Source organism: Lepidochelys kempii, chromosome 1 (assembly GCF_965140285.1).
Source record: "Lepidochelys kempii isolate rLepKem1 chromosome 1, rLepKem1.hap1, whole genome shotgun sequence".
NCBI classification, from domain to species: Eukaryota; Metazoa; Chordata; order Testudines; family Cheloniidae; genus Lepidochelys; species Lepidochelys kempii.
In genome coordinates, this window is record NC_136380.1 from 272,956,579 (window position 1) to 272,983,848 (window position 27,270).

Here is a 27,270-nt window from a genome sequence, read left to right on the forward strand (position 1 = left end):
TCTTGCTGTTGAATTTGAATAAGGTCTGGATTAAAGACCGTCGTTACCTTTTCAAACTCTTTAAACAATCAAAACATTAATGAATTCAACAACTATGTAAGAGAGGCCTGAAAGTGCTGAAGTGGTTCCGCAAAGAAAATTAAAAGGATTGCCACCATTTTGAGAGACCTGCATTTGAAGGAAAGACATAAGGAATTTAGTTCTCACAATGCTCATATAACTGTACCGATGTTGCTGTACTGCTGAAAGATCTCTCGTGTACATGGGAGAGAGCTCTCCTGTCGACATAATTAATCCACCCCCAACAAGCAGTGGTAGCTATGTTGGCAGGAGAAATTCTCCTGCCAACAGTGCAATGAACACTAGCGCTTATGCCGGCATAATTTATGTAGGTCAAGGGGGTGGAATATTCACACCCCCAAGCAACGTAAATTTTGTTGACATAAGTGGTAGTGTAGACGTGGGCTAAATGTCAGATAAATGGGTTGTAATTTTGCTAGGGTTAACCAAGTAGGCTGAGATTTTCAGAGGATACTTAGGGACTTAAGTACCCAACTTCCATTCACACTCTATAGGAGTTGGGTGCTTAACTCCCTTAAGCTCTTTTGAAAATCCCAGCCACACATATTAACACTCTCTATTTGTTAAAGTATAAAGTGCTCTTTTAGGCCAGATTATGACCAGCTCTAACCTGGCTATGTAGAGGAGTAACCTTCTCCATGCAGCCTGTATGTCCACTTTTGGGCTTCTTGGACTTTGAGTCCAGATATGAATGGGAGAGCAGATGCTGCATACCCCATATTCTTCCCACCCCTGAGCAGCTAGGCAGAGAGTGATGGGATAGGGCCAGAGCCTTGGCTTCACCCACTACATGCCTGCCAGCAGAGGTAAACCAGCATGAGGGAGGAGTACACTACACCCACTAACATGCTGTAGTAAAGTACTGCCCTCCCCACCTTCCGGGGCACAGCGGAAACAGAGGAGGGACTTTGTTCTTTGAACAAAGGCTCAGTCTAGCTCTTATTTAGCATTTGAATTTAATCAAGATTGCAGAGCGATATCATTCACTAATGACAATGGAGATGAGAGTTGGACAATGTTTCACAGGTGCCACATGTATAAATTACCCAATCAAAACCCATGGCCCATGTGACGTAGGGTCATGCTCCTTCTACTGGTTGGTGGAGTGCCTACAGCCCAACGGGATTGTGTCATGGCATGGCAGTGTCAGCAGTCAGGTCAGGATTAAGAGAGACCTCGCATGCTGGTGCAGGCACTGTGCAGCTTCTCTGCCCGAATTCTCCATCAGTAACGTCTCACTGTGACTCCCATTTGGGAAACCTTTTCCCACAAGGGGTACCAGGAGTGACTTCATCCCTCTCCTTGTCCTTACCCATCCCTTTCAGGGGTCTTGACAAAGAGAAGCTAGTCACACACTGCAGCTTCTTAAGACTCTCCATTAATACACAGAGGTGCCTCCCAGAGACTGGGATAAGGTGACAACCCAGAAACCTGAACTACATTTTTTTGTCAGTGGCCCAGCAGAAGCATCCTCCATCCGCTGGTGTTTTTACAAACATTTTAAGGTAATATCATGGGGGTGAACATCAAGCTTCAGCTTCCCAGCTAACTATTAGTGCTTGCTCACTCTCAAATTCAGTCTTCTATTTTTGTGCTCACCTCCACCTGAGTTGTGATGCCAGCGCAGGGGGTTGTCTTTCTCCGATCACTCTTGATGTGCAACCAGTGACCTTACATGTGAATGTTTGCTTATAGAACTCTAGGCTGGCTTCACCCTGTGGAAGGACACTGGGTCTTTGAATGGGGAATCTACAAATGTACAGAACGTACATTCCTTTGATAATTTAATGTGCTTAACAGGGAGTCCTCTTTCATCGAAGATAGCATGTTAGCACCTAGGTGCCACTATAACAAAGCCAGCTTTCACTTCAATGTGAGGCATATGTTTCCCTCCCCAGGCAAATGGAAAAGATGATCTGGCTAAGAACAACATAGTGTCATCTGAAATGATGCCAGGGTGCAATAGAGGCTTTCCATAAGAGTGGATTGCTCAGGTAGCAGATACAGGCTGTTGCTTCCACTATCATCATCTTACCTCAATGTCATAGTCCTTGTGCTGTAGGCTTTGGTGCGAGTGGCATTCAAATATACAAATGGTTTATTTCCACCTAATCAGAAGGGTACCTGAATTTCTTTCTCAGTGGCTAGTAGTACTCTTTGCATAAGATTATGCTGGGCCTTTATTCTGTACTCCCTTCTTCCATCTTCAACACTTATAGCCACCTTTCTTAAAATCTCATATAACCCACTGGTGAGTGTGTTTTATGTGACATCCCCCCTCCCCCTGAGGCCCATCCACAGACGAAGTGACCCTACTACAACCCCAGCTACAGAGTCTGTCTCCTTAGCTCAAGCTGTAGAGACTCATGATTTCAACTCTGGGGGTCCTCTGGTGCCAGCCAAGATGGCAGCCCTCACACTTATTTTCTCCTTAATCTTTGGATCATTTCAGCCCTCTGAAAGAGAGTGCAATTCCCAGTGCAGTCAATGGGAGCTGCACCTGCTTATGCCAGGCCTGATTTTGTCTCTAATGACACTGCTGAAGTGAACATCGTTATTGTTACCATAAGATTCACTGATTCTCTTTAGTTAGTTCTTCTAGAATGGAACCTTTCCTGAGAAACGACTCAAGAGCCTGACAATAATCAGCTGCTTCACAAAAGTGGTCTTTTATGAAAAATGGAGCAGGACTACATTTGTGACAGCCACAATCTTGCCAACACCAGTGACCAAACTGGGGACCCATGTCAGGAGATACGACACACAATGACCACCTGGTTACAAACTCATTGCATTTGTGGCACACACTGTGACTGTCTCATGATGAAGATGAGGCCATTCTTGTGTGCTGCTTTGCTTGATGGTGTTACCAAAGGGTGGATAACTGGAAATACAAGGACGTTATTATAGACTATTCTCATGCTACTGTAAGAAAGGTTCTGTTTTAAGAAAAATAATGCTGCATTAAGGCCCCGACAGTTTTAGTTTAATGAAAGGACTTTAATCAGTCACTGTGCTGTCCAGTGCTGAAAAGACCTACGTCTCAACTTTCTTTAATTTCTTCCATTTTCTTTTGTCCCTATGACAGCTGTAGCTTTTTAACAGATCTTTGGAGAGAGATCTTCAGAGCTGTAGACATGCTGCCCCTTCACTCTGTCTTTGTTGATTCTCCACAGCATCCCCTATAAAGGAGGTGTTTATCAGTTGTTTTAAAATTATGCTCATGGTTTAGAATGCTTTTAGAGTGCAGAAACACAGTGCCAGTTCTTCTAAGGCTTTACAGCTTTTTGTGGAGTGCTTTTAGAAAATTATGCTTGAGCGTGGGGAATGATTCAGCATTTTCTGAGTAGGAGTACTTGTGGCACCTTAGAGACTAACAAATTTATTAGAGCAATTTCCATCCTACCATCAACCTCAGCCTAGACCAATCCACACAAGCGGTCCATTTCCTGGACACTACTGTGCTAATAAGCAATGGTCACATAAACACCACCCTATATTAGAAACCTACTGACCACTATACTTCCTACATTCTTTCAGCTTCCATCCAGGACAAACCACACAATCCATTGTCTACAGCCAAGCTCTAGGATACAACCGCATTTGCTCCAATCCCTCAGACAGAGACAAACACCTACAAGATCTCTATCAAGCATTCTTACAACTACAGTACCCACCTGCTGAAGTGAAGAAACAGATTGACAGAGCCAGAAGAGTACCCAGAAGTCACCTATTACAGGACAGACCCAACAAAGAAAATAACAGAACGCCAATAGCCATCACCTTCAGCCCCCAACTAAAACCTCTCCAGCGCATCATCAAAGATTTACAACCTATCCTGAAAAATTATCCCTCACTCTCACAGATCTTGGGAGACAGACCAGTCCTCGCTTACAGACAGCCCCCCAACCTGAAGCAAATACTCACCAGCAACCACACACCACACAACAAAAACACTAACCCAGGAACTATCCTTGCAACAAAGCCCGATGCCAACTCTGTCCACATATTTATTCAAGTGACACCATCATAGGACCTAATCCCATTAGCCACTCCATCAGGGACTCGTTCACCTGCACATCTACCAATGTGATATATGCCATCATGTGCCAGCAATGCTCCTCTGCCATGTACATTGGCCAAACCGGACAGTCTCTATGCAAAAGAATAAATGGACACAAATCTGATATCAGGAATCATAACATTCAAAAACCGGTAGGAGAACTCTTCAACCTCTCTGGCCACTCAGTAAAAGATTTAAGGGTGGCAATTTTGCAACAGAAAAGCTTCAGAAACAGACTCCAACGAGAACTGCTGAGCTCGAATTAATATGCAAACTAGCTACCGTTAACTTGGGTTTGAATAGAGACTGGGAGTGGCTGGGTCATTATACATATTGAATCTATTTCCTTAAGTATCCTCACACCTTCTTGTCAACTGTCTAAATGGGCCATCTTGATTATCACTACAAAAGTTTTTTTTCCTGCTGATAATAGCTCATCTTAACTAATTAGCCTCTTACAGTTTGTATGGTAACTTCCAACTTATCTGTATATATATATATATATATATATATATATATATATATATATATATATATATATATATATATATATATATTTTACTATATGTTCCATTTTATGCATCCGATGAAGTGAGCTGTAGCTCACGAAAGCTTGTGCTCTAACAAATGTGTTAGTCTCTAAGGTGCCACAAATACTCCTGTTCTTTTTGCGGATACAGACTAACACGGCTGCTACTCTGAAACCTGTCATTTTCTGAGTATTTTCTTTAATGCAATTTAATATCTATACAAGGCGAAATCCTGCCTATCTTCTGTACAGTCTTGCAGCAAGGGGGAACAGAGACATTTGCCAATATGTCCATGTGCATTTCACAAGGAATCTTTCAAGTGCAGGGCAGCTCAATGCACTATGTGTGCTCTTTGATGTGGCTTTCAGCAGGTGCCAGTTGCCTATTACTCATGGGGGTGGCTTGTGTTTATTACTCAAGGCAATAAAGGAGCACACTAATTTGGAGGCTAGACTCCTACTTCTTCCAGAAAATTTAAAGTATATCACATCTGGCTGTGGTGAATGTCCCATCATGTTAACATTTTCTAGTGAACATTTGTGCGCTACATAGAAATTCCAGCTGGCTTCTCAAACTGTATACTGAGCTGCTTATACTTAGCTTTGTGGATGTGTACAATCTTCTCCACAGCACAGAAAAAAGCAGGATGTATTCCAGAGTGTTTTGTTTATTGAAAGGTAACAGGAGCAGATATTAATTTTGTTTAACTACTTCTCAAGTACCTGGCATATACACTCACATTACAGAGTGAACAAACGTAACAATTTTATGATCAATAAGCAACGTGCCATGAAGTACAATCTCTGACCTTGCAAATCAGAATATAATCACAAAACAAATACATATAAGGTGCTGTATTCAGACAAATTTTTTCTCATCTACCCTTTTACCATTTGAATCTTATTTGCCCAGACTTTCATAAGACAAATATCAAGAAATGTGATCAGGCAAACATCTTGTCTGGGTGAACCTATTTTAATTCACTTTCCTGACCCTGATGGGTTGGTATATGTCAAGTTTGCTTTTCATTGGCTAAGACTGAATTAATGTTGTAGCTCTTCTTACTGATTCTCTAGGGCCATTAGTTCTCACAAGCACTCCGTGTTCAGAAGAACGTATTTCCCCTGCCCACAGCTGAGGACACAAAGCTTGAAAGCTCTCTCTTCTGGTTCCCCTTTTTAGTAGTGTTGTTTCCCATGGAAACAGTCTCACTTTCAGAATGTTGCTGTCTTCCTCATTCTCAGAGGCCAAGCTCATATAAACTTTTTCACTGTAACTAAATGTCATTTCCCTCTGGCCTGTTGGAGGCTGGTTCTACTGGACATCATAACTTAGCAGGCACTCAAGAGATTTTGTTTGTTTTAGTGTGTCACCAGTGGTTTAAAGAAAATGTTTGCATTTCACATGCTCTTTTGAAAGAAGGATAAGTGTTTTTGCAGCCTATTCTTTTAGTGGGTGGCATGAAATCTGTATTTTAAGATATATAAAAATGGAAAAAAGCTGCAGAAGACTGTAAGACTAGCCTCCTCCCCCATTTAAGTATTCTTCCTATATATGGATCCTTGGATATTTAGGATCTGTGCCCAGCATTCAGAAGAGCCCACCTCAAAGAGGCAGAATCTGGGAGTGGGTTACAGAGCAGTGCAGGAAAAAACCCCAGCAGGTATTGCACCTCACAACTGATCACTGCTGCTAAAAGATAAAACTACTCTGAAGAATATGGGAGGAGGAGAAGCGTGCTCTCTGATCGTTTGTATCAGATCAAATTTTGACATGCTCCAGACAACAGAGGATGGAGGAACGAGAGGTTCATAACTTCCTGTGTCAAACACCTGCTTGATGGGGGAGGACTAAAGAGGTGCCTCCTACAGGAGCATAGCAGGAGAGGCAATCACGTGATTTGTTAGTAATTCAAGAGCAGGCGGCAGAGGGGCACTTGGGTGGGTGAGGCCATGGCTGTTGGGCAGTGCTCATGTGCGTGTGTGAATAACTCAGTTGGGTTCTGAGTGCTGTTTGATAAGAATTATCTTTAACATATTACCAGATTGCCTAAGGGAACATGAACCATGGGCCCCACTGTTCACAGAGCAGCAAGAGCAGTGCTGGTGTGAAATCAAAAAGTTCCCAGACTCCATGAGAGTCATGGTCTATGACACTAGATGGACAAACCAGGGACTGCAGATGGATGGAAGTGTCTGTGTCTGGGGACCTAAACTTCGGGAGAGGGCAACATTTTGGTGGCTCTGAATCATAGTCAATCCATGCCTTCCGACATAGTTACAAAATGGAGGGAGGGAAAACATGAATGTATTTACGATTGGTGGCTTTATTAGCAAGAGGCACCTCTGTGAAGCAGTTTGGCAAAAGGCTAAGTTACACTTTCCTTAAAATGTTGCACTAAAACTATAATAAGATGAGTGCCTTGTTAGATTTGGTTTTGTAGAATCTTTTGCAGTTTATTTAAATCATGACAAGGGTATGAAAAGAAGCACCACTGTTAAAATCCACACTGCATTGTGAACTGCGGTTGTGATCTCTATCATATGAGCTTGGAGAACCCAGTTACCAAATAAATGTAAGTCTGGAGTGTCTTTCGTAATTATGGATATTTGGAAGAAACTGTTCATTCAAGTTTAAATTAAGTGACATTATTAAGATTTATCAGGCCCCAAAGTTAACCTTGAGTGCTTTTGTAAAGGCTGTTTTTATCAATTGTAAAGAGCCTGAAAAAGCTATCAAGATCCTTGAGTGACAAAGAGCAGCACTGTTAAAACCAGCCTTGCTGCTGGTGACTCTGCAACAACAAACCAAGAGCACTAAATTGGTTCATGTGGTTGCTGGCACCCAGTGCCAGTGGCGAACAACAGCAGGGGTTAGTTGTTCTCTACCCTTATGGCCTTCCATCCCCTCAACTTAACTAGTGGCCATGCCCTGGGGTCTCCAACAATGTCTCTGGGTGCCTGTATGCAGGTCACACCATCCTGCCACACTGCCTGTCGACTGTGCTCTCATGAGCAGGCAAGGTATTGAAATATTCAAGAATGTTTCTTTCTGGAGCACTCTGAGAGCACGATTCTTATGCTATGTAGTTCAGTACCTGCCTGCTTATGAGAACTGAGCAGACAGGCAGAACGGAGGGATTGTGTGACAAGCACTTCCACATTCGCAAACAAAAAACACAGCTGATGGGTCTAATTTTAGGCCTCCCAGCAGTCTCCCTTTATGGTAGGATGAAGAAAAATATGTTCCGTTCACCAATAAATGGAGATACTCGTTGTAGAAGCAACGTTATCATCCTTAATAGGCATGGCTCAGTGGTAGGGTATCGGAGCTGCTGTTTAAAGTCTGTCAGGTAGTCCAAATCAGGAGAAAGCAAATCGGGAGACCTAATATGAATGAGCATATACCTAGATTCTGGATCATACACAAACAGTGAGCAGCACTGATTCACCACTGCCTTGCACACTGTACACCCATTTACACTTGTTAAAATGTAAAAAGGGGTACAAAGGGGATGTAAAATGCCACCTACTCAGAATGGTAGCATGTTACATCCACTTAACACAGGTATAAACGAGCACACAATGTGTAAGGCCGTGGAGAATGAAGTCTGCTATGTCAACATCTCACATGGCCATTCTCCAAAAACAGAGGCCTATGTAATGCCCCTACTTGTCAACAGTGACATGTGCTCCAAAAGCAAATGCAAACATATACTACTTACCTCATGTAACATGCTAGAGAAGTAGGAGATGAGGACCAGTGGGGACAATGATGTGGATAATATCACAGCTAAAATGAAACCAAAACATAAATGGCCAGGCCTGGAGAAAAGGATTTACTTAACGACAAACTATGATGTGTGTTTTGTTTTGTATTCTATTCTATCTATGTTCTTATACCATGCTGATCACCAAAGTATCTGAGCGCCTTCCAGTCATGAATTAAGCTATGTGATTAAACATCTATCATGTGTTGTTTCTTCTCTCATCCTGTCCCTTGGGGAATAAGAGTGTACAGTTAAGTCTTGTTTTGGTAGGGTTGGGTTTTTTTAAATATAGCTGTGGATGTTTATGTTGCAGAAGGCAAGGCCAAAGAAATGCGCCTTTTTGTACTAGGAGCAGAAAATGGTGGTGAAGGTTCTTAGTTCCTGGGGAAGTTAATTCCACAGTCTTCCACCAGTCTCTGAGAAAGTTCTGTCTCCCCCACAGACTAGCTTCACCCTTAAAGTAGAGAGTTCCACTGTGCCAGAGGATTGAAGTTTTTGACCATGGTTTTCATCCTGGAGCTGTAGTCCATTTTTCAGGTGTCCTGGGCCCCCTGCCATGGAGCAATTTGAGAAAGGACCAAGACTTTGCACTTAATTCAGTATTCAACAGGAAGCCTGTATAGAGAGCAGAGAACAGGCTTGATATGTTTGCAGTAGCCTGTGTTGCTGGGAAGATGCACTGCCGTGTTCCATACTAGTTGGAGTTTCCTAAGTACTGAAGGCTTCATGCACAGATGAAAGTGGAAAGGTAGTGGAAGTTTTCGGAACTTCAACTGGAGAAATGGGACAGATTGTGGAACTTTGACACACAAAGTAGAAGACAATAAAGGAATCATTTTAATGTATTTTGAGCCTCTGCAGTAAATCACAAAGACACAGCCTGTAGGGGAGACATAGGCTTCCTTCCTCCCTAAAGTTTTCAGTTCTCTGAGATGTATTATGAACATTTCCTTGACTTTTTGTGTGAGTGTGTGCAGTATCTTAACAGCATAAAGGATGCAATGGGATCTGTATTTAAAGTCTTCAGCTGACTTTGTGAAAATCTGCCCTTTCCACAAACAGAGCACAGGGCAAAACATTTCAAAAGCATGTAATTTATATAGGAACCTAAGTTCCAATTTCAACTTTAAGCACTCAGGAGCCTAAATCCAATTGACTTTTAATAAGACTTAGGCTTCCAAGTGCCCTAGTTACTTTTGAAAATGACACTGAAATTTTTACCCCTTTTTTCATATCACAAACCAGGCTTATGTCAAAATCTTGCTGATTCTTTCTACATGACATCTTTAAGAGGTGGCTTTTCCTATCCATCCATACATCTAAAACTCTCTCTTCTCCATGCTCTCATCATCTTGTATCTCAGATACTGCAACATCCTTCTCTCTGGCCTTGACAACGGTAATCCTGCCATGCTCATATCCATACAGAATGCTGCTGCAAAGATCATTTCCCTAGCTTTTGACAGGGTTTCCCCTCCCACCCCCAACGCCCTCTTTTCATCCCTCTATTGATACTCTTTGTCTATCACATCAAACATAAGCTGCATGGCTTCTCTTTCACTTCACTGTCCCCATCCTACCTGGTATCTCTCATTCAGTAGCTGGAGATTGACTCCTGCCTCTGATCAGACCATGATGCCAGCCTCCATTGTTTGCTTGTTAAACTTTCAAACAAGCACCTTTGTACTTTCTCCCATGCCACACCCCTCCCTCCCCATGCCCCGTTTGCGAGCAGCTCCCTGTAAACATCCACAATTCTAATGTATGATCTTCCTTCAAAACAGCCCTTAAAACTCTCCTTTGCCATGATGTCCACAAAAAACTTCATAACTATTATGTGCTGGTGTGCTAAGACCGTTGCCTCTCATGCTGACCAGTGTTGTCCCATTGTTTACTTGTATCCCCTGTCTGTCTGTATTTCTCTGTTGTCTCTCATCTTATACTTCATTTGTAAGCTCTTTGGAGGAAAGACCATCTTTTGCTGTGTATTTGTACAGCACCTAGCACAATGGGGTCCTAGTCCATGAGTAGGGCTTCTAGACACTATGGTAATACCAATCCTGAATAATAATAATAATCCCTATGAAAATACCAATGAAAAAACTCCTCTTTGCTGTTGACTCCTAAATATTGCTAGAGGTTATTTTTATTTAAATTCACGAGTCACGTTGAACTAAAAAAATAGATATATTCCTGTGATAAATGAAGCTCCCTTTTATGGATATCCAGCCAGCCAGTTAGCTAAAAAATCCCTCTGGGTAGTGTTCTCTGCTTGCTTTACCTGTAAAGGGTTAAAAAGTCCCCCAGGTAAAGAAAAAAAAGTGGGCACCTGTAACCTTTAAGCTGAACCCCCAAGAAAGCTATTTTGGGTGCTTAATTTTTGGAATTGCTCTTTTAAAATCTAGCAAAAGCCTAAGTTCCGGATGTATTTTCTTTCTTTTTGTTTTTAATAAAATTTACTTTTTTTAAGAACAAGATTTGGATTGTTGTGTCCTAAGAGGTTTGTGCCTATGCTGTTTGGTTAAGTGGTGACAACAGCTAATTTCCTTTGCTTTTTTCTCAGCTCTTCCCCAAAGTGGGGGTGAAAGGGCTTGAGGGTACCCCACAAGGAGGAATTCCCAAGTACTCCTTCCTGGGTCCAAGGGTTTTTTTTTTCATTTGGGTGCTGGCACTGTTTACCAAACCAAGGTCAGAGAAAAGCTGTAATCTTGTGTGCTTAATAAAAGCCTGAAGTGGCAAGTATTAATTTTTAAAATCCTTGCGGCTCCCCCACCTTCTGTACTCGAAGTGCCAGAGTGGGGATTCAGCCTTGACAATTCTCCACTTTATATAAACTCTTATAGCAGTCCAAGTGGAAATAGGCCCACATCCCTAAGGTTGTACCTTGATTATTTCTCTGTGCCCATAGTGGTGAATGGAAGTAAATGGCCAACTGCTGCTACAGACGGATATAATATACAACAGGAGAAGACTGACAATAAATTACATACAGTTGTCACCATTGAAACAATTCACATTTTACCAACAGTGCAGATGCATTTTACACAGTACAGTATACTCTGTGGTATCGGAGATACTGCAGTTATTTTCCATTCTGCAGATAGGGAAATACTGCATTAGTCCAGAGGATACTGTGTAGTAACTAGTGCTGACTTTACAATGGTAACCACTGAAAATGTGGAGAGCTTCAACTGGCAACTTTTGTTTGTTCTAAGGGCTTCTCTTAAGTTTGCACTTGTTTCTGAACACGACAAAACACACAGCATGTCTTTATTGAAATAGAATCATCATGCTCTGGAAGTCTACTGGAAGTTTCAAATGCAGCTTTGTCTGCTACAATGCAGAAAGGCAAACTAAAATAGTTTTCACCCTGCAACACACAAAAACACCTCTCATATGAGATATACATCCTGATGCCAAAGGGCTGGAGCAGGAAGAGTAATCCTTAGCAGGTGTTTATGCCAGAAAACTGAACAGTCGCTTAGTCTTTGTCCCGACACTCCACTTTACATAATACAGAAGCAGACACATTTTAAGTCATCTGTATGATATATCGGATCAGTTGCTTTCACTTACAACAGTATTCTGGCTTGCACAGCATTGGTTTGTAACAATATATGCATTTGTGCGTATGTATTTGCGATGTTCCATCTGGCTCTGTAACTACAGTATATCACTAATCTACAATGGAACAAAAAAAAACCCTGCAGACATATGATGCGAGAGGGTATAAAATATTCATGAGCTGTTTTTCTTCTAACTTGTTACCTAATCTTACAAATATGTAGGTTGTTTACAAGCTTTGAACCACACTCCTCACTGACAAAGAAGTCATCAGGGATTTGGGCCGACAACCATAAAGCTTTTTTGTAATATTTATCACTCCACTGGCTCATGAGAGTTAATATTGGACTCCATTTCCAATAGCAGGGAATCTGATTAAAGAAATCCTGCGGTAAGAACTAAATTACTACATCCACTCCTTCTTTATTGGATGAGATATTCCACTGATGTACATGGATGGAACTGGGCGTGGTAGTGCGTGCCTGTAATCTCAGCTACTTGGGAGGCTGAGGCTGGTGGATCGCTTGAGTTCAGGGGTTCTGAGCTGTGGTGCACGATGCTGGTTGAGTGTCCGGTGCCACTGAAAGCCTGGCCAGTGGGTGGCTGAACGAATGTCTAGAACAAGAAGAATGACGTGTTGTGATTGGCACTCTCTCCGTGAGGGCTGATGGACTAATCAATCAAGGTGACATGGATGGATCCATCAGAATAAAGTCTGGGATGGGAGAGAGACTCTGTGTAAAAGTTCTGCATTTTATCTGATCTTAGCAAACAACTCGCTAAAATCAGAACCAACAGAAGATATTTGCATGGTTGTGGTTGTTTTTTGTACTTGATGAGCTGCATTCTTCAAATGCAGTTTGTTCTTTTATTTTCCATATGCACTGCATATACCCCTCCCCACTCCCAGCAATGTTGAGCAAGCACAGAGCCCATAATTTCAATTGGAATTTTGAGTGTTCAGTAACTGAGAATCAAGCCCATATACTTAGCCACAAAGTTACTTTAATCCCTCCAGTTATAAATCTTTGTAGACTCATAAGTGAATAAATTGCAGCCTGATCTGCTTCCATTGAGTTCAGCTTCAATGAGAGTAAGATTTACCCTGCTTATTCAAGCAGTATTTGGTGGTTTCAATTCAGTGTCTATTCATATGGGTTCAGATGAATGAATGAACCCCAAAGCTCATGCAAAACTCGGCTGAAGCCTGTTTTTAGGTCAAAACCTATAGAAATGATAAGATTTCCATGGTTTTCAAAATAACATCATAAATTCAGGACCAAAGTTTCATGAACCTTAGTGAACTTTTGATAACATCTAGGCCAGGGGTTCTCAAACTGAGGGTCAGGACCCCTCAGGGTGTCGCAAGGTTATTACATGGGGGGTTGCAAGCTGTCAACCTCCAGCCCAAACCGCGCTTGCCTCCAGCATTTATAATGGTGTTAAATATATAAAAAAGTGTGTTTAATTTATTAGGAGGGTCGTACTCACAGGCTTGCTATGTGAAAGGGGTCACCAGTAAAAAAGTTTGAGACACACTGATCTAGGCTAAGCTTTTCATTTACACAGCTTTGCTCCTAATACGTTGTTGGAAGGCAGTGGGTCTGATATTAAAGAAAATAGCTGAGATGTTTTTCACAGTTTTAGATGGGGATTGCATTCCCTGACATCAGTAGAGTTATGCACACTTACATCAGGGTTGAATTTGTCCCAGAGTACTGATGAAGAATACATATCTATTTTTATTGGTAGAGGTTTGCAAGCCACACCATAAAGAGCGAAGCAATGCCCATGAGATGCTAAAAATGCAGAAGGCTTGATTCTGTAAGGTGCTGAGATCCCTCAGCTTCCCATTGATGATCACAGAACCTTACAGCAGATGTGTAACATCTTGCTAAGCCACAAGTGAAAGGACAGTGCATGGTGTTTATGAAGTGAGCTGTAGCTCACGAAAGCTTATGCTTAAATAAATTGGTTAGTCTCTAAGGTGCCACAAGTACTCCTTTTCTATAGGCATATGAGTGATTTGTCTATTGGTCACCTTATATGCAGCAGCTATTTGTAACATAGTAAACCTCTGGATCATTATTTTAGAAGTTTCCAGACTCAGCAAATCATCTACATTTATGCTACAATTTAAAGAGATGGAGGTCCTATTGAGGGTCTGAACTGAGGGCCAGATTGCACCCCCAAGATCTAATGAATCAGGGAATCTGTTTGTGTGGGAATAACCATGTCCTGCCAAAAGGAGAAGGACATCTCCATGAAAGCAACACCACCTTTCATCCAGACCTCTCAGATGGCAACCTGCAGAGTCTGGATTTGTGATGATTTGGGAAATCTACGTACAGTTTATGAATTCTGTTTAAGATTATGGACTCTGCAGGTATCTGTGTCAGACTGAAAACTATTTTGAATGTGGGGTTTGGTTTCCTTCTCTGTTCTCCTTTTATCTCCATGTTGGACCAAAATTCCAAGAGATGGTGGCACAGGGCTGACAATAAAGGGTTATAAAACCTTCATGGTCTTCTATTCAAATAGAAACACCTGTAGATAAAGAGTTGGCTACTGTCCCGAGACTAGGCTGCCCAGGTGGGCTGATAACTCTGCATCAGCTCATCTGGTGAGGCTGAACACAGGGTCACCTGATACAGGGAATGGGAGGGTTTAAAAGAGAAGGTCTCTAGCAAGTCATTTGGAGAAGAGACTAGAAGCAGAGGAAGCTTGGGGCAAGACAGCAGAAGGACATTGACGGTAGAAGTCAGAGTGAGACTCCATGGTTCAGAGAAGAAGCCCTGTGCATGGGTGAGGACCATGGACTCCCTAGGTGACTCTGCACTAAGGTCAAAGAACTCTCCAGAGTGGTGTGGAAACTGAGGCAGGAAAATTCATATAGATGTGTTTTTTACTTGGTCTGGATCCTTGTATTTCTCATGCTGTCTAAGTAATGAGTAAATGTGTTTGAATCCTAAGCAAAAGTCTGTCTTTGTTCCTGTTTTCTTCACTATCACATGCCCCTGAGGAGGTAAACCCAGAAGGCCAGTACGGTTGGAGTTGTGGGAAATGGAGTGCTTAAGCTACTGGGGAGACTGAAGGAGCTGGCACTAGTTTCAGGGCCAAACTCAACCAGGGCCTGGTTAGTGTCCAAATAGGCAGAGCTCTACCAAGGCTGTATGTGCCTGACTAGATCCATGTAAAGGGATATAACACGGAATGTGCAGATTGGGGGCCAGGTGCAAGTGTCCCTGCATGTAATGGGCTAGGGGTCATTGAGGTGCACATCATCCCTTCTTCAGCCCTATTGAATTTATCAGCCTAGGGTCCAAGACTGTCTTAACATTTCTGCAGAGCTATCTTCATGGTGGGGATTCTCCTTTAAGAAGGGCCCCTAGGGCTGCTTGAGCCAGAGGTTGTCCGTAGAAGCTTGGCTCCACTGGAAAATAAGTGAAGGGGGATGGAGGGCTGCCAGGGTCACAGTCTCTACATGGAGGAATGACAGTTTTTGCTAAACACCTTGGATCCATCGGGATCTTCTGGGTTTGGGGTGTGCTGGATCTGTGGCCTGTTCCATAGGAGGTAATACACTGGAACAAGCAGGGAAGAATTCTGCAGGAGGATCTTCAGAGATTCTCTCTCTTCTTATCTACACCTTCCTCCTGCAGGATTTACAGGCATCACAAATAGTAATTCAGCAGATGACAGACTCTGCTGTCACACTGGACATGGTATGAGCATTTTGCCACATCTAGTAGCTAAACCCTTGGTATAAAGTGGGGGGAAGAAAGCAGTCCTATTCACACCACAAGGTTATGGGTCTTAGAATGTCTATATAGGCCATTTGTCTGGGAATGATAACTTGGCTGCAAAACAAAACAAATCTGTGGTAATATTCTTTATTTGCATTGTAATCAGGAAATAATGTGGTAGAGCTAACAAAAGTTATCTGATAGTATCCATTGTTTCCAGCTATGTGAACATAAAATATATGGTGTTCTTTCCCAGTTGCTGAGGTTATTTTGTGTCAGAACTCTACTGTGTGTGATTTCAGTGGGGCTCTGAACTTACTTAACCATTCCTCAGAGAAATCACTTCTGCCATTTGTAAGCTATGACCCTGGTTCAGCAATTTAGTTCTGCACATGGCTAGCTTTAAACACTTGAATAGTACCTTTGGAGTCAATTGCTTTATAAGTCCAGGCCTATCAGAGGGGGTCAGGGCTACACAGTGAGGAGAGCTGGATCTCAATGCAGATCTCCCTCAGCAGGTTCCCCACATCCTGCACCATAGAACTGCACCAGTGTTGCTGACTTTTGATCATACACACCTGTGAAGGTGAAGGTCAGAATTTGCCCTTAACTTAGCAGTGAGCAGTTAATGTTTGGGGTGAAAATCACTTTTTCAGGGTTTCTTCATGTTTAGCTGTTTCGTGGGCACCTACATGCTGTATTAGAAAACAAGTGTTCTGGAGATTTCATCAAATGAGCTGTAAAGCAGGTAAAATTTAAAGGGTCCCTTGTGGCTTAGAAGTAGAGCTGTGCCTACAGCTTCATTATGTAAATGTTCCATGATTGTTCTCAGACTTAGACAGCTACCCAGTCTGCCTTCTTCTTCTCCCTAACCTCCATAGTGCTGTCCCCACTTCCCCTAGTGGCCCCACCATTCTCCCTGCCACGGATCTCCTCTAACCTGTCCTTAAGTGTTTTGGGGGAAGACCTGTGGCTTGAACCCACCCGTCCCCTAGCTGATACTGCAACTTAACCCATCTCCCATCAAATAATGCCACTGATCCTGCAACCAATAATGCTCTTGGGGGAAAATGAGAACACATTGGGTATGACTGCACCCCTTATAAAAGGAAAAGCTCCCCCTCCTACTGCCGTCAATGAGCGCAGCAGCTGCTGGGACAGTAGTGACCAGTAAGACTTGGAGTATAAGCTAGGGAACCCCAACAACTGGGAAATGCAAACCTCGAGGCAAACCTGCAGGAATTTGCCCAGTGCCAGCTCCTGTGAGTTGACTCTGCAAGGTCAGGTTCATTCAACCTACATGAAGTGAACTCTGCAGGGTTCATTCATACTCTCTACTTATTGTGTATGTCAATGAGTGCACCAAGTTTACTATATTCCAAAAAACTTTCAAATGTCTTGTTAAGTGACACATAGCATAAATGAATATTTAAAGGATTTATTGCCTAGATATAAATTTTTTTCCAAATCATTCTTTTATTTTCCAGGTTGTAAAGTGTTCAGATAAACAAATCTGGATTGGCTTTACTTTCGCATATGGTTCCATGACTAATTTACTTTTATTGCGTCATAAATGAACATCCTGGACATTTTACTCTTAGTTCCCAGTGTGTTTTGGAGGAAAGTGCAATATAAAGTTATGTTTGTGGAAAAATAATATTGAAGGAGCTTTTGTAATCTACAAAGCTCTCTTGCTGTGGGTACCCACCCAGCCACTGAGTTCACTTAAGGCACTTCTGTTATTAATCCAGGTTTCAGATGCTGAAAAAGCAATATTTTCCATGGAGGGTTCTTGGCTCTAGAGGTCATTCCTCTTCTTGGACTGCCAAGCACTGTTGATCTTCAGAGCACAGTGCAAAGTTTGTCTGTTTACTTAGGCCTTTTCCTGAGCAGATTTTTGGATGGAAAAGGGAAGTGTCTCTTGTCTTAAAGGATTGATTGGGAAATTTGTTAGGCATGGTGCCTACAGGAGGGTTTTTGTGCCCAGGGGTAGTAATTAGTTTGGAGATTGTCTCTTCACTGCCAATTGTGAATAATATGCTCTGAATTATTTATCCTGCTTTTTGTGGATGTAAATCATCCAGATTCTTGGACGATGGGCACATGTTTTATAAATATGAATGTCAATCAATAAATAGATGTGAGTGCCTCTAACTAGAGATGGTCCAGAAATGTTCAGGAAAATGTGGATTTAAAAAACCCTGGGTAGCATAGGACAGGTGTTTTGACAGTGGTGACTTCTTTTGTGTATCAGTGGCCCCCCCACCATGTTTTTGATGATATTCTCATAAATTCCTTCAACTGCAAATAGTGGCAATTCCTAGAAAAATATTTCAGTACTGAGACAAGCACCGTATTGTGATTCCCAGAAGAACCACAAATGGATTGCATTTTTAGATCCTACCCTCCTCTCACTACAAAATGACCTGTACACATAGGTTACAGAGAAGCACCAAACAAAAACCATCCAGACCCAGAATTTCTTAACTTCAAAGTCTAGTTGTTCCTTGATTGTTTTAAGCGTAATTCGCAATGGTTCAACAAATGTCTCGTGTGCACATGTTTCAGGCTACAGGTTTTTCATTAATTATTCAATGAAGTCTTTAAGTATTCATTATTCTTAGTGTGTCATTGGTTACCTAAATACTATGGTATTGTTTCTGCTGCCTGATTGGATGGATGTAACTTTATAAACAAGGGCAAGAACTTTTGGGGCCAATGGTGAATTACAAATGCCCATATTTGCCTTGGATAGTACATATCCATATTTGCCACCTGCAGGGTAAAACTGTATGTGAATATGGGTAATTGCATGAAGACTAACCATTCCCAGTCATTCATGCAAACAAAACTTTAGTCTCCAGAGAAAAGCAAACAAAAGGGGTGTAAACATAGATTGATTGAAAAATGATTCAGAATTTGTGGAAATATTCCTGAATAATTTTTCCCAACATTTAATGGTCACACTAAGATCCAGGGGAAATGCAAACTCTATTAAACTGGCCTTCACACAAATTGCCATCTTAATTCAATCACCCAGAATCATAAGGGACCCTGAATCTAGTTTATAGACTTGTGCAAAACTGTGGACTCAAACAAAGTAAAAAGGAGAAAAGAGTCATTATTTCTGTTGCTTTTTATAACTTTTTATGTAGGATTAACAGATAAATGCTTTAAATGAAAAGCTATTTAGCTTGTCTGCATTAACTATTACAAGCAAACGATATTTTCTTGGACTTTCCCTTGAGATTTTAATTGCCTCAAGCTATCTACAATTATAGGTCAAATTTTGTGGTGTGTTGCATCCCATATAGTCCCATTATCTTTAACCGGATTAACACAGGGAATAAAGCAGCATAAAATTTGTCCTGGTATGTTTCAAGGAGGAAGAATGAAATATCTCCTCCTCCTCCTCCACCTGAAATCAACATGGTATTGTGCTTTGAAAAGGCCAAGCTCAGAGTCAGATAAAGAGCAATGGCATGTTTTAAAGCTATGCAATCTGAAGATAATTTATACAAATGACAGCACAGTACAGCACAAAGTCAAATTAACATTTATTGGGAAAACCAGACAACTACCAAAAAAAAACTCACTTCGGATCATATTACAACCTTCCATGGAGTGAAATAAGCTAAAACACCTGTTCCATGGAGTCAAATTTAATAGAAGCTTCTCTGATTCTTTCTATTAGATTTTATTCCATTAACAGCTGTTTCAGACTTTTAATCCTGAGGGAAGATACTGACAGTTTTTAGACTATAAATAGTACCATAGATTGAACTTCAGTTATTAGATGTAACAACGTTTTTATAGAGACAGATTAATGTGGCTGAGGACATAGTATAACGCTTAATGGGTTTTTTCGTGGTGAAAATATATTACTTTTTTTAGTGTGACAGGGTGTTCTCCCGAACACTATCCCTAAAGGGGTTAAAATGGATCAGAAGGGGTCACTGGACAGGATGGGCTGCACCTGAGTGAGGTGCAGGCTGGCTGTACAGTCCTAACTGAACATGAAGCCCAGCTGGGCAGGAAAGGGCATATATAAAGCCAGGGAGCAGAGTACAACACAGCATGGTAGAGAAGGGATTAGCAGTCACTCCCAGGGTTGAGAGACAGGAGTAGTAAGAAGCCTAGGAAACATAATAGCAAGGGTGAAACCATATGGAACTTAGCAGCTAATTGTAAGATCCCTAGGCTGGAACCCAATGTACAGGGCAGTCCTGAGTTCCTTTGCCAGCCCCTGAGCGAGCGGCACAAACAGGGCAGTGGACTTTGAAGACTGCCTAAGGTGGTTTTGTTTAGAAACCTTTTAGAAAGTACCCTGAAAGGAGGCAACCTGTAGTGACCTGGCCAAGGGGTAAAGCTATGAAGAGGAAATACTGCAGCTTGTTAGCATGAGAAAAGGCCTCAGTATGAGTCTGGGACAAGGGGCTGAGAAACTTCCAGAAGAAGTATCAAATCAGTGATGAGCTAATCACCAGATGCACCACAAGCAGGTACCACAGTGGTGACTGGAGCCCACTCCTTCATATCTAGTATATTCATTGTTTGGAAAACAGGTATGTTGTGGATCTAATTATTCTACAAGCTGATTAGACTGGATGCTCCAGGGATTGTGATAATGGTGTGAAGGGTGTGGCAAATTTCCAGTGACGATGGTTAGACATTTGGGCCCCTATCACGGAAACACTTGAGTATGTACTCCGCTGTAAGCATGTGAGCACTCCTGAGGGCTTTATTGGGACTACTCATGTGCTTAAAGTTAAGCACAATGAACAGCTGGCATTTCAATGGTCACAGTGATAGCTGTGGGAAAAGTGATCAGGTCCCAAAATAGCTCCTTTCATCCCAATATTGTCAATGTTATGTTTAATAAGTATAGGGCTATATTATGGCTGTTATCTGAATGAAAATATAGAGAGTTTGAATATAATTGCCTGTTTGTGTGGGACATGAGAGCCATCATGCCTATATTTCCAAAAAGTACCTTAGCACTTTGTAATAAGTGTAATGCAATACACAAGAGAAGGTGATGGTGCCTATGGGGATAGGACTATTGATTGTGCATTCTGCTTTGAAGAGCTGGTGCTCTGAGCCCAGTCCAATGCTCCAGTACTCACTCCTTTCCTAGGCATGCGACTTGTTGCCTCCAGTGGGAGATATGCCTGAGTAAGGAACGAATGAGATGTGCAGGACTGAGCTGCCTGTTGTTTGTGTCTGAATAATTCCCTATAGAATTCTATTACTATGCTCTCCATTTTAATACGGATAGTTTTCCATCCCAAAAACCCACAAAATAAGTATTGTTTACCCCCCCCCCTGAGCATGTTCCAGGTGTTTGAGGATACTCTTAGTTTTTACCAAACTTCACATTTAATATTTTTATAACCATCTTCTCTTGTGCTATCTAGTTACACACATAGCTACCCTATGTAAATGCATCGTCTTGTTGCTAATCTATTACCCTCATTTATACTCCTCTGTGGGACCAATCCTATTAAACTCCTATTAAAGTCAATGCAAAGACTCCTGTTTGAGGTGGGGTTTGTTTTTGTTTCCAATGGGAATTGGATCACACCCTATGCTAGCAGGGGTGAATCTGGCCCAATGGAGCTACTCTGGATTTACACTTGTGTAACTCAGTAGAATTTAGCCTCTGATATCCAACGTAAAATATACTGCAATTAACATCAATGTCTTAGTGTTAAAATATAATATGTTTACTCTAAGGGTTCCATATTTTCCCTTATCAAATATACCTGCTTGTAGCGAGTTATGGATCTGCTAAGGTCAGCTTCTGAATGAGAAAATGATTCAGAAATTTCCATGAGGAACTAAGTCATTTAGGATTAAATTTTTAAAGTCGCTGGAACAATCCCATAACAATTCCTGGGTCAAGGCAACAGCTATGCTTCCTGTACAAACATTTACAGTGCCAGGGCAACATGGGAGGATGACAACAAACTTGTCATCACCTATAGGCATGACAGCTATTCCCACTTTCTGCCTTAAAGAACTAAGGCCTACCTCTTTTTTTTTTTTTTCCCTCAGCTAGAATGGGGTTCCACTGGCATAAATGAGAAGAATTTGGCCCCGATATGTAACTTTTTTTCACTGGAGCATATACTTCTTAGAATTATGGCCATTGCTCATTTTTACAAACTTAGAGCAAGATCCAGGTCCCACTGAAGTCAATGGGAGATTTTTACATAATTTCTTTAATGTGAACAGGATCAAGGTTTCAATGAACAGTTGCCTGCAAAACACATCTCCAGGAGAACCGGAGAATACTGGGTAGTCCTATTTAAATAGCTACAATATCTGCCATTAGACTAGACAAAGCACTTAATGCACTGTAGATAGCATTGCTCTATAATCCAGGGGATAAACAAGTTGATCCAAGAGGTCTTCTCTATCTTTAATTTCTGCTTTGGAGGCTGTTAGACAGTGGCATGACGTACCCTGTATAGACTATGTTTAGAGCCAAATTATAACCACCATATGCCAGGAAAGGGGTATTATGAAGAGGAGAAGGTGTAATGCTCCTGCAAAGAAGACGGCCACATTGAGCAAAGGCAGCATTCACTGCAAGAAACAGTGACTGGTGTCCGAAATCGGGGCCTGCAGCAGAGCCAATCTCTGGGCAACTTAACGAGCACAGCTGATCTGTAATAGGCTGTCTGACAGGCTACACCACCTGATTGGCTGGAAGAATCAGAAGACAGGATCTTAAGCCCAGCACCAGCAGTTCAGTAGCTTTGCAAACTATTTGCCCACAGCTGTGGTAGCTTCTGTATCTGCTTGTTCCCAGGCATACTCCTGCCTTGGCCCCTGCCTTCCCTTATGCCAGGTAACCTGGTCCTGACCCTCTGCTCCATTTCCTTACTTCTGACTTCATGTCTGGCACTTGGCCTCTGGCTCCAACTCTGGACTCTGATTCCTGATTACTAATTCCTGCTGTACCCACTGGGCCTGACTCCTGCTTCAACTATTAGTGGCCAGGTTGGGCAGTTCATGCCTAACTTCTGGCCAGTATTACAGAAGGTGCCTGCTGTACCTCTTCAAAAGTCTAGGAAGTGCTGCATCTGAGCACACTCCCCCGGCCTTTCTGAGGGCATTTTAGCCACTTTGGCTCAGATGCTACACATCCCCCCCCCCCCCCCCCCCGCACACACACGCTCTGGTTGTGGCCACCATGATATAGCCTTTACAGTTTGGCAAGTGGCTAAGCAGGGCTCTAGAAATTTACAGCTAGGATTTCAGTGGAATGAGACATTTAAAAAGCTCATTTTGTTGCCCAACGCAGTAGCTCATTGTTGAAATATATGCTGTATGTGCTCTAATAAGGTTCAGAGCAATTGCCCTGTAGGGGGAAATAAGGAAATTAAATAATATGGGTTCAGACCTTCTGTTTACTATCCTCTGTTCCCTACAGTAGTTTCATGCTACTGGAGGGAAGAACGGTTGATGTATAACACTCTTAAGGAGGGGAGGGATTTGAGGATTTGGAGACATTACATTAAAGCAAAATTCTTCTCTTCATCCACATGATGGATTAAAGAAGAGAAATTTGCCTGGAGTCTTTGCATACATGATCCTTGTCAAATAAAGCCAGGTACCATGAGTCTTTCTCATGGGTAGATATTTCTTTACAGGGGTGCTGAAACAATTTGTATAATGGGCAGGGGGGCTGAAAGCCATTGAACCAAACTGTAAACCATGTATATGATGGAACCACTTCAAGCTGCTGTATCCAGCATCTGTTTCTCTTTCTTTTTCTGAGGGTTATTTATTTTTGGTACTCCCTGTAGCAGAGGGGAATAACTCATAATGAGCTCTTATAAATGGCTCTCCAACACAGAGTGCTGGAATGCCACTAAAAATATTTTGTCTGGCTTTTTCTAGGGCTCAGATCCTCAGGAAACGCATTCATTGTTTAATGCTTTCATTTTGCACACATCCAATACTTTCTTTGTCACTGAGAATACCTTATTTTTAACAAGTTTGTTTTCTGACTGAATGCTGTAAATAGGCCTCAATAGCTTTGGCAAAAACACCACTCCTCAGCTGTACAGATGTAACCAATTAGCTCTTAAAATATCAGACATGTCAAACCCTGCCCCTACCCTTGTTTCCCCCTTGAAATAGGTGGACAGAGAAGTTATCAGTTGATTGGATTGTAAGTCAAGGGCTACTTTGCTGACTAAACACCACTCATAAAAACTGAAAGGTAGATTGACTTTTAGGCACAGCCCTGAGCAAGGGTGGTGTACATGCAGCATTGCCACAGGAGGTATTGGGCCTGAGAAACATCTTCCTGGCTCCCCCCTTGATCCAGGTGGATAATAACTTGCCACTGACCTATAAACTCAACAAATGATAACTACAGCGCAAGTTCAGGTGCTCTTGCTCATGTCTTGGGGGATGGAGATAAAGCCTATTCACTGCTCCTCCCCAGCCACTCCTCATTGACCTGGTCTGGAGGAAGGATAAGCAGGCATACAGCACCTATTTACCACATACAAGCTAGGCCATTCATGTTCTTACTCAGCATTCGTCCTTTGTGCAGGCATGATGTTCAAGTCACAACTGAGTCCCAAGAGAGAAAGCAAGCACTCTCCTGAGGCCTGATTCTCTTCCCACACCAGTTTGACACTAGTGTAACTCTATTGCCTTCATTGGCATGTTCCTTGATTTACCACTGTGTTAGTGAGCATATTTTCTCCCCTCTGGCATTTCTGTCCCAAGTTCTTTTTCAGAATGACTCTTGAATTTCACAGTCAGCAACAATTTGGCACCAACAGTGCAAGCACCAAGTACAGATTACAAAATGTTTCATATTCAGCACATCCTGTAACATGCACTCAGTCAAGGGGATACTGTTCATCTTGATTTTTGTGAACAGATTTGTCAAAAATAGCTTTCTGGAGACCTTCTACTCTTCCAATGCTATAAAATTTTATGGGTGTGTGGAAAATAAAAGTAAAGCTAGGTGGAATCCAGAGAACTTGTTGAAGTGCTCGCATGTTTGCTTACAGATTTTTTTATATATATTTACACAGCTGCTATATATATATACATATATATGGCACATTTTCCATCATTAGCTTTCCAACAGGTTAAGATGGTCATTCAATGATATAGCAAAACACAGTAGGCCAAATTCTTTTCTGGTGTAAATCCAGAGAAATTCCATTGAGGTTAAGGAAATTTTTCTGGGCTTATGGCTATGTAACTGAGAGAAGAGTTTATCCTCCATGTATTCTGAGTTGCCAGCAAGATGTCTGACTGTCTGTACTCTAGTAGATTATCTGCCATTCATTTCTGTGTCACAGCTATGGAAACTATACTACCAGCAAGTAGTCAGTTCTGTAGTCGTATGCTGCAGCTGATAAAATGATAGGAATCTCTCCTTCTGAGAGCACTAGTCAAAGGCTGTCTGCAGCATTGTTCTTAATTCTTGAAGGGCTGAATCTACTGCACCAGCATCTACAAGAATGTCTGGAATGTCCCCACTCAGCCATATAAAGCTCAGACATTTATTCCTACCTGCTAGTGTTTATATATACACACTTGAACTAGACCTGAGTAAAAAAAGGCAACTCCCCAGTTTGCACCTAAGCCTGATTTTAGTTGTGCTGGTGTAAAGCTAAAGTAACTCCCCTGTAGTCAGGAGAAAGCAATTCCAGATGTGCATGGGTTTTCGAAAGATTGGAATCTGGCCCTTTCTTTGTTTGGTGACTCTGTTCAGCTAACTTACATTTTTAAAGTAAATGTTCTATTCCAGCTCTGCAAGGAGAGCTCTAAAAGCTAGATTATTGTTAGCTCTAACCTGGGTGAACAGGGAGAAGCACAGATCTCCATTCCATCCTTATGGCTACAGTGGTCATAAGTGCTTCCCTCACCCACCCCTTTCCACAGCTCTTGACTGCCACTCCTGCTACAAGAAAGTGGATGGGTAGAGAGCTATGGGGAGTGGGCAGAGCCTTGGAGGAGCTGGATGGCCACTGTGGGGAAAGTAAGCTGTACCCTTTTCAGGGCTGCATTGAATTAATTCCCTCCAAGAAGGGCACAGTGGAGGAATTGTGACTTTGGAATGAATATGGCTATCTGCCACCCCAAACTCATATAGGCTCTTCTATCTTTGCAGTAAAGAACTAGGCACATTGTGAGGACTGGCTAAGAAATGAGTGTGGCTCATGTTAAATGAGCAATCTCATCACAGATATAATCTTATCCAAAGGATGTAAGTAAAATACTTAATAACAGTATTCCACCTCATTGCACCAGCACTAGAGAGCTCTGCAAGCTAAAATGGGGTAGCTAATGAGGAGTACCTGACTGTAAACTCCTCCAGGGGAGAGATGGTCCTTATATGGATTTGCACCTACTAAATACCCTAATGGGGATCATGGCCTTGTTATCTTGTGAAGGCTGGATTAAGGCATAGATAGGCCTGTGTCAAGGGCCTAGCTTCTGAAGATGTATCATTACTTCAGAAACTCATCTTTCATATTCAAAATAAAGTACATTTCTAGCCCAAATGGTGAAGAAGAGCTTGAAAAGGAGACCTCCATGTAACCATTATCATGAGTACCTGAGTCTGCAGGCAGCCTGGAATAATAGCTCTAAGAGAGGGAGCTGCCCTGTTCATCTCAAGGGTTATTAACTGCAAAGACACATACTCCTTTGTGGGGCCCTGCCAACACCACCCCAAGAGAGGATTCTGTAGGCAGTAGAAAGAAAAGATTGCAGTGGGCCCAGCCCACCCATTCAAGCAGACACCTGTCAGCAGCGGGGGTGAGTAATGGGGTGGCTAGGGGGCAGAGCTGCTGCCACCCTTGCCTTTCTGGGGGAGGCAAGCCTCTTGCCACTGCTGGAGGGAAGGGCCCCGGCTAGATCACTTATGGCTGGTGGGACAGGCCACAGAGGAATAGCTGTGGTGTACACATATCATAACATGTCTAGAGTCCTAATTTGTTCTAATTTGGCCCGTCTGTGGACTGCTTCAATATAAATATTAAATTACGTGCAGAAACCTTGCTTTCCAAGAACACTAATGTTGCAAAGTCAAGAACTCAAAAGTTAGGACACGCCAGACTTACGGTTTCCTGTGCAGCTTTAATTTGGTGGTCTTGTGTATCTATCCTGTACATTGGAAGGAGGCAGAGATCTTGTGGGGAAAAACAATCTCTGATCATGTAATTAAAGACTGCATCATCATAATTCATACTTGTAAGGTGGCAGAATTTGCAACCTGATCTAGTGTCCAGTTCATTCTGGCAAAGAAAATGTGAGGAGTACAAGTGAGACCAGAAAAATAGTAGCTTTAAAGTTTTATATCTCCAGTAAACCTGAACTGAATTTCATGCAACAAAGAAAAAAACCATTTCTGTGGGCGTTCTCCCTGCCAAATATTGCTGGAAACAATGGAGGTGGGAGAACTTTTCCGAGAAAGGTTGCAAAACTCCTGTATGCTAAAAAGTGTTAGGCTACCTAAATATAAGGATCC